Source organism: Arvicanthis niloticus, chromosome X, assembly GCF_011762505.2.
Source record: "Arvicanthis niloticus isolate mArvNil1 chromosome X, mArvNil1.pat.X, whole genome shotgun sequence".
Classification (NCBI taxonomy): Eukaryota; Metazoa; Chordata; class Mammalia; order Rodentia; family Muridae; genus Arvicanthis; species Arvicanthis niloticus.
Window position 1 is genome coordinate 117851585 of NC_047679.1, and position 18251 is coordinate 117869835.

The following is an 18251-nucleotide window of genomic DNA, read 5'->3' on the forward strand; positions in this document are numbered from 1 at the left end:
CACTGCACAGCCTTCAGGCAGCTCAACAGGTTGGAAGTGTCCTTTCCAAGTAACTCAGTTGGTTTGAACCTCTTCCAGGCATATCTGCAGGTTTCTGCTTCTTGCAGGCAGCTGGTCTGGTCTCAGAGTCTTCTTTGCAGCTTTGCTCTGCTTTTTCTTTTTTATTGGATATTATATTTACATTTTAGGTTTTATCCCCTTACCCCATCCCTGATCCCCTGCTCTGCCTTTTCTAGCAGGGTGGCTCTGCTCAGTTTCAGGGACTTCCTCAAGCTGTTTTGAGTTGTTTACTTTCAGTTCTGTGTTATGATAGACTATCCTAAACCTGGCCTGTGCTTTTACTGAACTTGGACTTGTGCTTGAGCTGAACAGTTGCTACTGGTATGAGTAGGACCAGTTTATTGATCTTACTGAAAGTGAGCTTTGCCATTGTGGAGTTCGATTCCCAGTACAGCTGAAAGTGCCTGACATCTGCTTAACACAACAAGCTCAGTTAAGAGCTGTATTGTCTCTCACATGGGACTTCTTATGTACCAAATAGAATTGAACACTCGTTTTAATGTGGAGAAGAGAGATATATCTCACTTTCCTTAGCCTTTACAGGGCTCTGTGCAGAAGTTTGTAGAATTAATTGTAGTATTTGAGGAAGTCCTCTTTGAAAGGAATTTTAAAAAATTGAACTGCTCATGTATGACACTCTTTCACAGTTTGGTACAGTTGCTTGAGATTGTTTCTGTCAAAGCTCTCTGGAGAGCACTCACTGAAACAACGTGGTTTGGATTGTGGCAGAGTTCTTCTGTTTAATTCTGACATAAAATAACTCTATGAAAGAGACATACCTGCTACTAAGTACATACAACTAAGAACATGTAGATTGTACAGCCTTTATTTTTGCTTAAAATGTAAAATTTAATTTTTTTCTTTCAGAGCTCAATAGAACATAATCTTGTTCTGTAGATTTTATCAGGAGTCCTGCTGAATTAGGGAGGAGGCCTTGTTTGAATTTCACAGCGTTTATGCTTTCTCCAACACCTCAGAAATAGGCACAACTGACCAAGTGGAATGAAAAAAAGAAAAGTAGCACTAATCGCTAGGAAAGATTAAAACCTTATCATTCTTTACAGGGGCTTTGAGAAAGACTTAGAATATTATAAAAATTGTTTCTAATAAGTAAGAGAGTCTTTAGTTCACATTAAAAATAGCTCCGTGGCTTGTCTGTGACATTGCATTTGAATCACAAAATCTAGCATGAATTGATGACTGTTAAACTTCTTGCTGAAAGTGTAACCAGGCTGAGCAGACACAAATTAAGCACAGAGAAGTGGTCAACAGCCCGACACGCCTTGCTAGCCTGCCCAGATCCTTCAGAAGTCTTCCATAACTTCTCAGAGCTTTAGTCTAAATCCATGAAGAAGTGATTTGACAGTTGAGTGTGGCAACTTGATAGTACTCATGGCTACTTGAGAGGGAAGCTGAAGCAGGAGGAGATTGCATTGGAGGCCAGTTTGAGCTACACAGAGAAACCCTATCCCAAAACAAAGAAACAAGAACTAGGACTAGGACTAGGACTAGTTTGCTGTTTGTTTGATTTTTTTTTTGGTTGTTTGTTTGTTTTTAGAGAACGTGGTAAAGATTGAGGAGGTGTGCTGGACATGGAAGGAGTTCCAGGGAGGAGGAGGGAATGAATACGATCAAAATATATTATATGAAATTCTCAAAGAACTAATGAAATATTTAAAAACAGAAAAAAACAGAAGATGCAGATCACTGGTCCCTCATAACTTGACTGGGGGACATAAAGATTATGGAAGTAAACTATTAAACTTAATATAGTAACATTAATCCTAGGACTCAATAAATTTTTGAATACTGATAGAACTGTCACCATAGCACCTCTATGAGCATGTAGCATAGGTGGGATCATACTTATTTTATATTTTAACAGGTAAAGAAAAAGCCTCAAAAGAATCAGGAGATTACTGTTAAATACAATCAGAGAGAAAGGGTCTCTCTTGGCTCGTTGCCACGCCATATTTTCAGCAAACCGCAGACAGCTTGCATGTTTCTCTTTAATACATGAATTATTAGATCACTCATCCTATGTCACTGGAGGAAGTGAAATGGGTATCATTGAGCCACACATAGTGTTTCCATCCTGGGCACAAAGTGTTCATAGCTCCGTAGGAAGAAACTGGTCCTTTAAAAGTGTAGCTTTGGAATTGCCTATGAGACGTGGAGAATGAATGTTAAACAAATAGACATACTCAGAGACATAACGGCCTAGTATTGGTGTGGTCATGGATGACCTGCTAATATTTCCTCTTTCACCCTTATGCTGGATACCTGGCCATCATACTGAATTTTGTCTTGGAGGCGGTGAAGGAAAGGGCACAAGGCCATGAATGTGTGCATATTCTCTTTGCTAGCTGTGTACTTTGATATAGTCTTTATTTCTGTGGAGGAATGGGCTTATTTCTTTTATTAAAAAGATCTCCAGTTACCAAGCCATCTACATTAGAGATATGCTACTAAAGGTGTGCCACCTTCTACTTTGAACAGAGTTCACATCATTGGCAGCATCAATGATTTGAGTCTCAGAGTAAGCAAAACTGGTCTCCAAATAAGCATGTACATTAGGCCTTAAAACTTAGTCCTTTATCCTCCATGTGCTTTCATCCTTGCTCTCCTAACAAAGTAGAGAAGTGAGAATCTGGAGGATAATAAGTGAAGGGATGCTGAAACGGAAGATTAGAACCATGAGACAGTAATAATAATAATAATAATAATAATAATAATAATAATAATAATATAAAATTCAGAGTCCCCTCACTTCATATTAATGCTGGGAGTTAGGAGGGAGCATGGATAAAATTGTGCTCAGAATTTCACTTAATGGATCTTCACATATGTGAATCTGTACAATGACCTATATAAAGTGCAGCTGTTGGGATAATGGAGGTGTCACTGTAGTTTGAATACCCCAGTTTTCCAGTATAGAGGATTACTCACACACCACTGAGGTTCTGTAGACTGCTTTGAACAAGACTTTTATAATTTGTTGTAACCTTCTAATCAATCCCCAGAGTCTTTCAATGATTGTCATTATTAATTATAATTGGCTTTTCAGGAACTCCCTAAATCATCTCCATATTCTTGAAGGGTTTTAAGATAGGGTGGAAGGCAGACATGGTCAGATTCATTTGAGAGGTTGAAATGTTTTGTCTGTGAAGTATTTCTCCCGGGGGGTGGGGTATGTTTGACTACTCAGTAACATGTGTGAGAATTTGTGACAAATGATTGGATACTTAAAAGATGTTCCTTGTTTGATTCCATCAAATGAGGTGGGGGCAATTGGACCTGGCTTGGGCTTTTGAAACCTCAAAGCACATTCCCAGTAACACACTTCCTCCAACAAGGCCACGCCTTGTAATCCTTCTCAAATAATGCCATCCCCACCCATGACAAAGGATTCAAAGTATAAGACTATGGAGGGGCATTATTCAAACCACAACAGCAGCATGGGTCCCAGTGCATTTAATCCTGGAACTTGGGAGGCAGAGGAAGGGGACCTCTGTGAGTTTGAGGTCAGCCTCATGTAGAGAGATTCTATCCCTCAGTTTTTCAACCATAAAATGTCGATAATTTTTATGCTTAGATAGTTTCTTCATTCATTTGTTCTTTATGGTTGTTTTTTTCTTTCCTGTATCAAGCATAACTGGGTTTTTACCCTAGGTGATTTTGCAGGGATTTACTATTTTCCCTAGACACAATGTCCATCTGACATTGGAGATGAGATTCCATGAAATATTTTAAATGTATGATATTATTCTCTGAAACCATGTGATCGACAGGAAGAGCTTAGTGAGAAAAGAGACCTCATTTTAACAGGTTGTTGTAGGGTTTGTTTATGTTTTGTATGTTTTCTATATAAGTGAACATGTATGTATAAACATGTATGTGTGTGGCAGCTTGAGGTTAACATTGGCTGTCTTCGCCACCTTATATATTGAGGTAAGGTGTCTCCTTTGAATCCATAGCTTGCAGCTCCAGATAGTCTAGCCAGCCAGCTTCCTATGTAGATACCATATCTCTGTCTCCTGAGCACTGGGATTGCTGATGTAAAGTACACCTGTATTTATATGGGTTCTGGAATTCTGAACTAGGATCTTCTTGCTTATGTGGCAAGTGTTTATCTACTAAGCCATCTCCCCGGAACTTGATTTCACCCCCTCCTTTATTTTGCTCAGTTACTCCTTAATTTTGAGGATCACAGGGCCTTGACAAAAGAGGACACAGTCCATATTTTATACCAGCAAAATTAATGTATAGAATTAATGTAATACCTATCAAAATTTCCATGTCATATTTCATAGACTTAGAAAAATGATATAGGAATTCATGATGGATTACAAAACACCATGAATAGCTACAATAATGAGGAGTAAGAATAATCCTGGAGGTATTATGATACTGGATCTTATGTTATACTATAGCATTGTAGTGGTAAAGACATCCTATATTCACATAAAAATAGACCGAAAGACTAATGAAATAGAATAGAGGACCTGGGAATAAAACAGCAAAGCTATGCTCACTTATTTTTTGACAAAGAAAGCAAAAGCATACTATGGAGAAGATAGCTTAGTCAACAAATGGTGATGGCAAAACTGGATTTCTGCCAGCAGAAGAATGAAATTAGATTTATGTCTTTCACCTCATAAAAAAATCAATCCAAAGCAGAACAAGGAAGGGCCCAGCCCTCTGTGGATGATCATGCCATTCCTGAGCAGGTGGTCCTGGGTTGTATTAAAAAGGCAAGCTGAACAAACCACGAAGAGCAAGCTGGTAAGCAGCACTCCTCCATGGCCTCTGCTCCAGTTCCTACCTTCAGGTTCCTGACTTAAGTTCCTACCTGACTTCCTTCCATGAGAGATTAAAAGTTGTAAGATGAAAGAAATAAACCCTTCCCTCCCAAGTCAGTCTTGATCAGGGTTCATTACAGCAACAAAGAGCAAACTAGGAATGATAACGTCTCAGAGGCTGATAGAAAAAAGGCTTTCTGTGTACTCCTGAGAGCAGAAGTATAAAATAAAGCTGTGTTTCATAAGAGAGACTCTTACATGCACCTTGGTCTTTTTAGACTAAGGCCAGTGGCGAATGGGTTTCTTTTATTTCTAACCTCAGCTTTTACTGATCCTTTTCAAATTTTGTAGCCTGTATCTTCATCAACCCAACTTTAACACTTTACCTCAGAGCTAACAGCTTGCAAAACTAACTGTATTTTCATCATTTGTTCATTAATTCATAGTTCCTATTCTATGCTGAACATTCATATGCACTTAGGATGCATTAGAAACAGGCAATGTCCTTCATCTTCTGCAACTTATGTGCTATTTGACTGTGGGACCAGCAATAAACAAGTAAACAAAACAAAAAATGTAGCATCTGAGAAGACATGACAAGTACTGTGGTAAAAATAGGGTAAAGGATGTTTATGTCTGCTGGACATGGGAACAGTGCACAATTTTTAAATCAACCTTTTATAAAAGGACTCCATAAGTGGAAGAGCCCTAAACAGATATTACATATGACTATGTGTAGACAGGCTTGAAAAGTATGAAGGTTTCTGCATCCTTTGTATGACTTGGACTGCTTAAAGGAACTTTTTGTACTCATCCATTCATACAGTCAATCAATATTTATTGAGTGCCTGGTTGGTTGAATGAATAAATGCTGATGATAATAATGATGGCTATTATGATGGAGTGCCTGCTAAAGCATTGTTTATATATGTGATCTCATTTAATCTTTGTAAAATCCAAGCCTTGTAGACGTATGTCCCGACGTGAGCCACACTCGAGTGGAGGCAATGAGTATAATTACGGAAACCCTTCTTCATGCTGAACAGCTAGTGTGGGGGGAAATGGCTCTGATGACGAGTACGGATGCCATCGGAATCAGCAAGTTTTGCCAGTGACCCTGAGACCTAGATGCTGAGGTAGGCACACTGGTGTGGTTGGTTGAGTTAAATCTCATCCTTGAGTAAGCCTGTATTAAGCTTGTCAAGTTTGTAAGGTAGCATCCTGCGCCCTTGATTACAGAGAAAACATTTGCTTTGGTCCATTGCAACAATCGCGTAGGTAATAGGTATAACATATAGGTAGTTTGGCAGCGTTAGTAAAGGAAGGCCCTGACCTTCACAATAGTACCTACGAGAAGACAGCAAGGGAGAGACTTGGAAAAATTAGAATTGTTAGCCAAGAAGAAAGGCAGATGAAAGACCCTGGACACCTTTTCAGGCCAGGCTGGCTTCTGATTAATTAGCGTGTGGATGTATCTGTCTCTGTTTTTCTACTTTTCCCTCTTCCTCATTTCCCTATGTCCTTCTGTTCTCCCTTACCTCTCCTTCTATCCTTCTGGGTCTTTCTCTTTCTCTTCTTCCTCATTCCCTCCTCTCACTCCTCTTTTTCTCTTCCTGCAGCTCTGCAGATCACTGAGTATCTGACTAATGCCAATATAAAGTCCCAGGCAAAGGTGATACTCTGCTTCCTGTTGGAAAGATGAATGATAGCCAGAGGCGAACAATCAAATCCTCATTCATTTACAGCTCTTCAGTCCATGGTTTTCTTTCTACCTCCAAAGGCATCATCTCACAATCTCTGGTTTATGAAAATATTTGGCTTATGAAAATAACTTGTCAAATTCTAGGCTTTCTAATATCCAGACCTCTTTGATTACCCGTTTAGAATCATTCCTTGTCTCTCAACTTCCCTGTTCTTTTAGTCACTGCATGGGCTGGGTCAGTTATTCTTATGTTCATTGACACACCCAGCCTTTTCTGGTATACCTCTTTTTCTTTTCCCATCTCTTATATTGCTTTTAAATTTAGACCACTTTAGTTAAAGCTATTGATTGGTCAGTGAGGTAGTGTCAGAAAAGAATACTAGGAAGATGTAGTTGCTGTTTCATGGGTTTCGAGGAGTAATGAGAAGAAATTCCTCAGCATAGTCTATGGAGCTTTCAGAATCTTCAGAAAGGCCTTTAGAAGTCTTTACCAGGAGCAGCTCTGATTGTCTCTTTTATTCTTGAGAGTTTTGTAGAGGCTTTTGTTTTGGTAGTGGGGTAAAGAGATTCTGCTGCAGAAGCCCAATTGTTTAGATATCACTCTTTCAAAGTCTGACACACTGCGTTAAGCTCTGTGAAAACGTTCTAAACAAAGGAGACACTGTGTCTTATGTTTAGCAGAAGTCTGCTTCTTTGCTAAACCTCCGTCATTATGTTGGCACATTAAGGGAGTTTGGATGGAGGTGGGTGTATGTCCTTCCATCCACCTGTTTGCACCATCTTCTATCTTTTCTCTCACACTTCTCTGCTGCTAATGCCCTGTTCTCTTATTCACTCTGTTGGGAGGCACCATTTTTAGGCACTTTGAGGCACAGGAAGAAAAATGGTAGTGTGTGTCTGTTTTGGGATTAGAGCTACTACTGCCTATCTCTTTTGTGTGGGCAGAGCCTCCTGTACTAACCTCTTTGTCAGCCCTGGCCACTGTGTAATGCTCTGACCTGCTTCCTGGTGAAAAGAATGTGAGCTTCTTCATGTCAGAGCCTCTGTGTCCTCAGCACCTAGCGGTGGGTCTTGCAGAAAGCATTTGCTTCATCAGATTGGAGGACAGAGGAGATGGTGTTGGGGAGGGGAGGGGCAGGTTGGAGTGGGAAGTCTTGACCAGCTGCTCCCCAGCACAATGCCTAGGAGGTCACCTGGACCTGACGAGTGGATGGCTTTGGCAGAGAAGCAGTTTTCACTTCCTGGAATTCAACCTTTTCTGTTTCTTGGCCTGAGCTGAGAAGGGGCAGCCTGTATTTCCAAAAGGAATCCAGAAGCTAATAAGGAATCACAGTATTTTCGATCCTAGGAGTTTGTTATGTGACTCAAAAGGGTTCTAAGCAGATACTTTAGGGTAAAGTCACATGTGATCTTGGGGAAAATGGACATCTCAGAGTACACACTGAAGACTGTCAGAGGTCCATTTCTTTGGGAGGTTATTTATTGCTCTCCTATCTAGTTCCCCGCCCTTCAAATCTCATCTGTTGAAGGCACATCTTCTTAACTGGCTGAGAGTCAGGACTCATGTTCTAATCTGCAGGCTTCTATAAAGAAGGACATGTGTCACATTTGAGCAGCCACAGGACAAGAAAATCGTTTATAGCTTGAGTTTTGAATTCTGATGGGTTGATATTGATACATAATGTGCATCTGTTTTTTAATGCCCTGCAGTAATTACAACAGGCAATTGATTGTTTGAATGTGGAGAATGCTTTAGCATGGCAAAGTCTGCCACACTATGTACTTCTGCAGTAAGGAAACCAGCAATCTGCCCAGTTTCGTAATATGCTGTACGACCGAGTTGTAAACGCATCTGTTTGTCTTCTGCATGTCCACAGAGGTACAGGAAAGATCATAAAGGATATAATTTTAGAAATCTATGCCATACCCACAAGCCCCTCTCCTTTTCTAGTCAGTACACAACATGCATGTTGGAACCAAAAAAATAGTAGGAAATTTCTGTTATTATCTTTTTACATATTTTCAAAATTGGGTAAGGCATGCTTCAGATTGTGGGACATTAGAGCATCCTGCTGTTTGTCATGTTGCTCTCTGTATCCACTCACTGCAGTGACTGTGGGGCGGGAGAAACTGTCATTCTGTCAGAAATTGACTTAGCAAAGTACTTTCTTTGCTATCATTGTCTTGACATTAAACTTCTCTGGTCTGACTTTTAGTTTTAAATGTTTGATTTAAACATTGGCTGGATTGTCAATATGGCTTACTTCTAAGTTATTACCTATCATAAGCCTTTGCACTGCTTGCAGCTGAAAGCACTTTCCTTTAGATTTATTTCAAGCAGTTAGAGGCTTGTGCCAGATGCCAGGAGAGTTAGAACCTTTACTTTGGCGTGGTAGTCTAATGACAATTCTCTGCGAGAAAGAAATAGAGACTGTATAGCGGATGATGCACTCTAGTGAACAAATGAAAAAGAAGCACAGGCTAAAAATACATTTTGAAGTAGATAAACCATTCGTATGAAATGACTTCAGAACATCTCAGCTTAGCCTACTATACTCATGTCTGCTTCCCTCAAAGACACAGGCAAGGGAAAACTTCTATCATCTTTAGTAGAGATCTCAGTTGTTGAAATTGGAGAAATTAATGTATTCTCTTGAGCCCAAACACCTGTTCATCCTGTATCCCCTACCACGAATAATCAGTTCTTCTCATGATTATGATAGGCCTGTTGAGAAAATTGCCCATCTTCTTACTATAATTTTTATGCATACTCAAAATGAATATTTAATCTGTGATTTGTCAAGAGCTGTGTCCAGTTGTCAGTATTGCACAGTGATGTATGAGTAGGGCCTGGGCAAAAGTGGGTTTTAATATAAAAATGAAATGCTTGGCATTTCTCAGTCTCATCCTAATAAAATACCACAAACCCTATCTACTTCATCCACCCCCCCCAACACTCTTGGTCACAAATGTGTGCTCAAAAGGAAGATAATTATCATAAAACATCTATATGATTACAGATTACTCGATTGTAAATCCTCCGTCTTTGGCAAAATGGCTTGATTGATTTTGGAATTTGAGCCTCTTTGTGATACACTGCTTAGAAGTGACCATTTCTGTGAAGGCAAAGCGGGACTTAGGCACACTCAGAAAAGAGTGCTGCATAAATAAGGGGAATCACACTGAATTGCCAGAGATTATTTTAATGGCTCGAAGCCCTTCCTGTTACAGTAATTACAGGAACATCTTTAAGCTCTTCTCTGAACAACTTGTGAATTGAAATAGAAAATGTTTTAATGAATTTAAATTATTTAAAAAAATTGGATTAGAATTTTTAGGGTGAATGATTTCTGTATTCTCTTCTCCTGTCATGAAGCCTAAGAAGTTGTTAATGAATTCTCCTGTCATCTGGACATTACTTATGTAATTGAGTATGGTATTGTGTCACATAGACATATACTCTTCTACAGTGATTGTACTTTTAAGAAAATACATGTAAGTTAGGTTTTGAAAAAGCCCCAACTCAGAAGAACATTTCTTCCCCCTGTTTTTTTTTTTTTTTTTTTGTACTGAAAAAAAAAATTAAAAGCTTTGCTTGTGATTTTTGCTTTTAAGTTTAGTATGGTGACAAATGTCGGGATAGTTTGTAAATGCTAGGATGATGATACATTAATTCCGAAAGCCCCAGCATCAACTGCCATGGAAATGAAGACTTCTTCCCATCACCTGCCTCAAACAGAAGTCCTCTGGACAGCCGGTGCTTGACCTCTCATTAAATCAGCATGCGGAGAACTAACCAGCAGATGCTGCTGACGGGAACCCAGATGTAATCTCTTTAACCTTGTCGTGTAAAGCGTGCACAAGTCATGACCGGGGAATTCAAAGTAAATTAGGTTTTCCATGAAAGTCTATCATCTAAATTCAGTTTGATTAAAATGATGCCTGATTTGTATCTGTCACGACATACTAGCTGCAATTATTCTAACTTTTGTTAAAAATTCATACACTCAGATCTGTTTTTCCATACCCACATTTATCTTATTTCTATGTTAAGATGGTGAGTTTTTTTTTATTATGGCCATGAGTCCACATTTATAAAATGTAGAACATGTATGAGAAAAAAATCCTTTAGCAAAAAAATAGATCGATATTAAACATTTGATCTGAGACATTCATGTGTCAAAATAGAATTATTTTAATTTTTACGAAATACTTTCTCTATAATATCGGGGCATAAGAAATTTTAAAAAAGGCTCCTCCTATGAGGTCCAGTTTGTCTTGAACTTGTAATCCTCCTTCTCCAGCCTCCAGGGTAGGAAATATGGTTGCATACCAATCAGCACAACTGGCTGGAACTGTCTTTATAGTTCATCCTGCAACTATTTTGTTAATTCAAATGTATTGTTGTCAGTCAATACAGTTTCTCATGCAAATTGCATGAGTGATAACAAATGTTCTAAAACATCACCAGATTTGTCCTGGTGGGGGTTTTTTCAGCTCTATTCATTTTCTAAACTTCCTATTTTCAAGAGCTCTGTTTTCAGAGGCTAGAGGCTAATCACCGGAGAGCTGAAAGCATCTAGGTTTCAGCTATATTTTGTCAGTTGCTTCATAGAGGTCTGAATTGTGACGGACTGAGGACCAAGGATGCAACTCAGTGTAGAAGGCTTAGCCAGCATGAGTGAGACATGAGTGAGACATTGGCTTTGATTTCCCAGCACAGCAAAACAAACTTAGTAATTAAAGTTAAAAAGCAAATTGTGAGGAAAAAAAATCCACATTCAGCGAGCTCCCTAGATCTTAAGTATAGAGAAGAATCAATTTTTCTTTTGTCTTGTTTTTGAAGCAGGGCCTTACATATCCCAAGCTGATATTGAACTAGTTATTTTATTTTAGTTTTAGACAGCATCTCTCTATGTAATATAGGCTTTTCTCAGACTTGTAATTCTTTTGCCTTAGCCTCCCAAGTGCTGGGATCCCAGATTTGTCCAAGTGTGCTCCTCTGGAATTTGACTTCGGATTGCTCTGATCTCACAGCCAATTAACACTGCTCCAGAGCACTGGCTCTGTTTTAAAAGCTGCCATGCTTTCTTTCTGCCTTTGTCTCTGTCTCTTTCTGTCACTGTCTACTCTGTCTTACTCTGAGTCTCTCTCTCTCTCTCTGTGTGTGGCGTGTGTGTGTGTGTGTGTGTGTGTGTGTGTGTGTGTGTGTGTGTGTGTATAGGCGGTGGGTGTGTATTGAACCAGTGAGAAATGACAGTGTCAACATATGTGAAGATTATCCCTTAGAGAATTACTCCAGAGCTGCTGGGAAGGGAAGTAGTATGAACTGGGAAAGGTGTCCAAAGAAACTGAGAGTCTGAGCTTGAATTTAGTATTTGCAGTCTAGTCCTCAGACATGTGATTACTCGGCAAAGGGTTGGCTGTCTACTCTGCACATTGTCTCTTGTGTGAAGTGAAGGGGATGAGCTGTTAAACATTGCCTTTGTTTAGTAAGGTAACCATTGGTCACATGTGATGCTTTAAATTTGTCAATATTAATTCAAATTAAATAAAATTGAAAATTCAGTTTCTCTAGGCTTTTTTCAAGTGTCCACTATGCCCTGATTACAATATGGATTAGAGTGGGGTTCAAAGGCTTTCTGTACTACAGAAAGATCTCTTAAACACCACAACAGTGGCAGACACTGTTGGGAGCTCTCCCTTACCTACAGAGTCAGGAGAGGTGTACTTCCGGCTCCCTGAAAACTTTATAGTGGCCATGCACCCCTTTCCTTTTTTTCCATCTCCACTACTTTTCACCTTCTCAGTTTTAACACACACACACACACACACACACACACACACACACACACGAAACATATCTAACAGATTTCCCCCCCTCCACCTCCCTGAGAGGAAGCAGTACTCAGTTGCCCTGGATGCTAAAATACTACTGGCCTTTGGGTGGTCTTGAAACTGAGTTGGGGACCTTAAGGATTCCCACTCAAACTGTATTTCTCTTTAGCTTACCTTTGTCCACGTTTGTTGAACAAAATAATTATTTTGTTTTTCTTTTTCATTTTTGGTACCAAGGATTGAATCCACGGTTCTGGACATGCTAGCAAGCTCTCAACTTCCAAGGTAAAATCCCCTAACCCCAAAGCAAGATAGTTTTTTAGCAGATTGCAAAGGAAGTGTGAGACCAATAGCCTCCCTTTTCCTTTAATCAGGCCTTTCATATTTGCAGGGTGAGGGTGAAAGGTTGTGAGGACAGTTACAAACTGGGTCACAGGGGAGCTTCTGAACTGGAGGTGAGAAATACATAAACCCTGCCTATCATGAGTCACTTTCAGATGAGACTTCTGTTTGCTGCCAATGCCTATAGGGATTTACTATTTTGATTGCCTTGTTAATACTAGAAACTGAAGCCCCTCATTAAAGGCGATCATCTTAAGACAATCACTAGTCACTGTTAAAATAACGGGCAGCTCATTCTCTTTCGTATCTTAAAGATTGAACCTTTCACCATGATTAATAAAGGATAGTTGTTATCTGCTTTGGTCACAAAAATTCAGGTACAAAAGAAACACTTTGGCAAATTAAAAGTAAAATGGTGGTATGAACACTTGGATCTGAACTGCTAATTAAAAGACTTAACTTATTAGGCTTTGAGGGGGAAGAAAAAAGAAACAAACAAGTATAATTTGCCAGATTAATTTTATAGCCTGTTCTATTTAATCAAACTATACCTTTTAGTGAAAATGACAAATCTGAGTTGTCAGAATGTGGTAGATAAGGAAGATAAAGGTCATATATTTTAATGTCACAGAAGGTCTTATTAAAGGAACCTTAATTATATTAGGTACCCATAGAACATTAATTAAATACTGTCTGAAATAATTAGGTTCAAGTTACTGATGGTTTAATTAAAGTCAGTTACTTATATTATAAGAAAACTAAAGGTCCAGTATCTCTGCTGGCAGGATAATTGATAGTATGTCCAAAAGGCAAAATAGTAACCTTGACCAACCACAGACAGTGGTGACATGGCTCTCAGGGCCTCGTACGCATTGACTCCCTTTTCCATAGTAGCCTGTGTCACCAGTACCTCCTACTGTGCATGCTGTTATACATGCTCAAGCTCTGGATAACAAAACATGACTGCCATCCAGCAGGAGGTGATGATAATATTGTAAATCTATTGCCTTGGCCTAGAAAAGTTTAGCCATATGTGTGGAGAAATGAGATAACTTACGTATCTACCTTTCCCTTATTGGTCATGCAGCCTGCCTTTTGCTCCTCTGCAGATTATACAAAGGAAATGCTGGATACCCTTTCTGAACAACCTTCACCTACCAAGAGGGTATCATGGCATTCAAAACCCTGGCCTAACCTCCATCTCCCTGCATTTTTAGTGTCTGTAAATTTCAACCTCCACTCTCATCTTCAGTATGTTTGCTATTACCAGAACAGGCTTTGGAATCCCAGCTCCGCCACAGCTGCGAGACCTTGGGCAAGTTACTTCTTTGAATTGGTTTCCTCATCCGTAAAATATTAGACGTAATAATAGCTACTTAACAGGGCTGTTATAAGGATAATGCTTTAATGTATATAAGCACTTAGCACCAGCGAAAAATACATGGTGAGCCCTACAAAATTGATACAAATATGCTGCGGTCAATAGGATCATGGGGATTTGGGGCACAGTTTAGATAAGTAGGGGAATCCAAGTGAAAAGCTAATTTAGAGTAGCTATAGAGTGTTGGAGGGGGGAGAGGATGGTACAAAGGCAAAAACGTGGCTGGAGATTTTACAGACTGATGATTTCCAACCCTGTTCTTTCTGTTTTTATTTTCTGAGTTTTGAGCTGACCAAATTGCCTTGTTTCTGGGCTGCAGAAGCAATGGGGACCAAGGACTTGAGTAGGTCAATAGAATAACTATAGTACATTCTAGAACACCCAGCTCTTCTTTCCCTTTGAATAGGACAAATCAGGATAATAGCCTTCTTTCTGAAGTGCTTCAGCAACACGATGATCTTCTTTTCTCGTCTCAACAGCTCTGTGAGTAGGTATGCTCTTGGCCCCATTTGATGTATGCAAAGATTGTAATATAGAGAAATACTTGTGCCTGGAGCACTTCTTCCTGCAGACCTTTATTCCACGGCTTTTGCATTCTGGCTGGGCTATGGTTTAGAAGAAAGCAGCCAGGTAGGCCTCTGGTCACCCTGCCACTTGTGTTTGTGAGCAAAGAATAGATTTTACATTTTTTTTTTCCTGGCAAAGTATAGGGTTATTGTTTGTTTGTATGTGACATAGGATTTTCTGTATCCCTAGCTGTCCTTGGTCTTACTGTGTAGTAGAGGATGATTTTGAGCCTCGGAGCCTCCTGTCTCTAACTCCTAGTGGCAGGATTAGGAGTGTATGCTATCAAACCTGGTTAATGTGGTGTTGGGATCAAATCAGGGCATTGTGCATGCAAGCCAAGAACTCTACCAACCTACATCTATAGCCTGATTTTAGATTTTTAGTAAATTATAACAGCTTGGGCAGGAGGAATAGGAGGAGTAATAACAATGACTGAGTATGGTCAGCAAAACCTCTTTAGTATCTGGACGTTAACAGAAAGCTAGCTGTTCTATGCTTCTCAAACATAAATGTGATTGAAATTTCCTGTGGATATGGCTAAGATGTATATTCTGATCCAGTGGATCTAAGGCAAGATATCAGTGTGGATAACAAGCTTGTAACAAGATGATACCCAGGTTCTTGGGCTTTGGACCACTCTTGAATCATTAAGGATTGGACCACGGAGATGCTTCAGTAATTAAACAAGCTCTCACAAAAAGCCTGGGCTCCATTTTTGAAATTCACATAATAAAGCTGAATGCCCTGGTGCAATGGCTCATATCTGTAACCCTGTCTAGCACTCCTACAGCTAGATAAGAATTGGAGACAGAAAAATTGCCCAGAAGCTCCAGGGCTAGCCAGGTTGGAGTGTGTAGCTCAGAGAGGCAGAACCAAGATTGAGTGATGGAGCCAGAGCTTGGCTTGCTGGTACAACTAGCTGTACCATGCTTGTGGATCTCTAGTTTTTGCTGATCTTCCCTGAAAAAGGCCCACCTGAGAACTTCTCCTGGTGTTCCTGCTGGTCCCTCCTGCTGACTAGAGCGGAGGCTGAGGCCTGAATATCTCTGTTGGTCTTGTCACCACTGTTGCTAATGAATCTAGATTGCTAGTGTATCCGTGAAGTGTTTGCAAGTGGATCGAGCTGCTGCCGCCTGCTAACCTGTGAACTGAACTGCTGATTTCCAGACAACACAGACAAGAGTTGCTCCAAAGAACCATTTCTAAACAGGTCCACATCCCTGTATCCTTTCTTTTCCACTACCTCAGGTAGGTGGTGGGCTACAAGGGAGGTTAAAGTGTTTAAGAACCATCATTAAAAATAGGACTTGAAAAAAATTAAAGTTACAATGTGTGCTGCCTCACCTCCGCTAAACTTAACTTCTCAGGCTTTCTATCCATTTCTGCTTTTAAATGGTGGCAGTTTTTGCATGCTGCCTCCATCTGCTTATGTCAGCTCCTGGAGTGACTTGCTAGCAAGATGCAGAAGCATACTGCTCCCCAGGAACGCCTTGTTGAGGCCTGGGCTGCTGAATTTGCCTAATCTTCTCTCTCCAGTTGGAAGTTCATAAGCTTTCCAACCTTCTAGGTGTCTGCAGTGGACCCTGGAGCCTTCCTCCAAGCTCTCCAGCTTCTTGGTTTGCCTTCTTCTCTGTTGCTTCTTTTCCAGCCCTTGTCTGTCTTCTCTTGTGGGAACTTTCTCCTTGAAAAAGGACATCCAGTGTTGTCCTTTGGCCTCTATACATATGTGCACAGACATGTTTGTGCCCCTGCACATGCATACGTACCTACAAAACATGCACACAAATTTCTCTGATTGTCTCACCACATATCCTCATTGTTGACCTAGGGAATATAGGATGCCATTCTGCCATCCCCTGTTTTCACTCCTAATGCTCAGCTAAGTGAAGAATGGCAGGTGTGTGGTCTAGCCTCACTTTTTGCTACAATGAACTTCATCTTTATGCTCCTCTAGTCTTACTTCCTCCAAACAACAACTCTTTTTTTTTTTTTTTAAAAACAAATGCACAATTATTTATTATAAAAAATTAGATATCAAGTAGTGGGTTTCATCATGACATATACATTTATACATATAAAATTGTTGTATTCTTGTTCACCCCTTTCTGCACTTCTCTCCCCAGTGCTCTCTGCAGTCATACAATTATTATCTGTCAAATCAAAACTTCATTATTCAGCATGTATTTAGACAAGACACAGTTTTGGAGGCAAAAAGGCTTGCAGCGGGCTTGGGGAATGCTCTTCCATCCAGGTGACAGTTGAAGACACCATGATATCATCCCCTGTGTTCATCTGACACTTGAGAACTAATGGGAAAAGGAAGGATGCAGAGGCCAGGCCAGCCCTCTGGATTCACACATAACCATATGAGGCTATCAATACTGGAATGAAGGAGGAGACAGAGAGTCTGCTGTTCCCTCACCATCAAGTTTCTGCAAGGTTAGTCTCATCCTCTCCCACTGAGGCCAGACAATGCAGCCATGGAAATTGAGCTGCATAGGTGCTGGGGAGGGGAGGGCTTGGTCCAGCCTGTGTATGCTCTTCAGTTCACGGCTCAGTCTCTGAGAGCTGACAGGAGTCTTTTTAATCCATTGAGCTAACACAGCAGCTCACAGAAATGTCTACTCAACTGTCAGTTTCACCTTTGAAGAATGCCCTGGTGTATAGGTGAGACTCACTCAGATCTTAAAACTGTTCCGCAGACAGGTCCCTAGTACGCTGGGGATGGATTGAACAATGCTTAATAATTACCAGATTGTTGTGTGTATGTTCAGGTGGGCTGAGCCCGAGACAACACTAGGAAGAAAGTGAGATGAGCACCAGCGTTCCTGTTTTCCTGACTGTGGATACAATGTGACCATCTGCCTCAAACTCCTGCCTCCGTGACCACCACCCCATCATGAACTATACTCTGGAACTCTGAGCAAAACAAATCCTTAAGTAGCTTTTGTCAAGGCTTTGTTCATTTATTTGTTGCTTCGTTTGTTTGTGTGTATGCATGGTCAGAGGATAATTTGGGAGAGTCAGTTGTCTTTTGTGTGTGTGTGTGTGTGTGTGTGTTTGGGGGATCAAACTTGGGTCATTAGGCTTGGTGGAAAATGTCTTTCCTTGCTGAGGCCCCATTGTGAGGGTTTTTTTTTTGTTGTTGTTGTTTTGATTTGTTTTTTAATCACAGAAAAAGAAAAATAATTAATAATAATAATTATAATAATAATAAAGCTTAATATGGACCTTTTGTGGAAAATTATATGTAATTAGATGTGATAATTATGATGCTTTTGATTACAAGTGTCAAAAATTGTTAAAGAAGTAGACAGGTTTTTCATATAACAAGAGATCTGGAAACAGATGGTTCTTGGTTGGTGATTGTCAGAGATCCTCACTTAAAGACTGGCATAATGATGCACACTTCTTTTTTTCAACTTTCTTTTTTTTTTATTGGACATTTTATTTATTTATATTTCAGATATTATCCCCTTTCCCCATTCCCCTCAGAAACCCCCATCCCATCTTCTTCCTCCTGCTTCTATGAGGGTGTGCCCCCCTCACCCATCTACCC

At 40.0% G+C, this 18251-nt stretch overlaps 1 long non-coding RNA gene across 1 annotated transcript; it reads left to right on the top strand.

The window, feature by feature from the left end:
- Window positions 1-5832: 5832 nt before the first annotated feature.
- On the top strand, window positions 5833-17914 carry LOC143435614 (uncharacterized). Its single transcript, XR_013106129.1, has 4 exons — window positions 5833-5998; window positions 12640-12687; window positions 13854-17131; window positions 17467-17914. It is a non-coding gene; the product is annotated as an uncharacterized LOC143435614 (long non-coding RNA).
- Window positions 17915-18251: the final 337 nt, after the last annotated feature.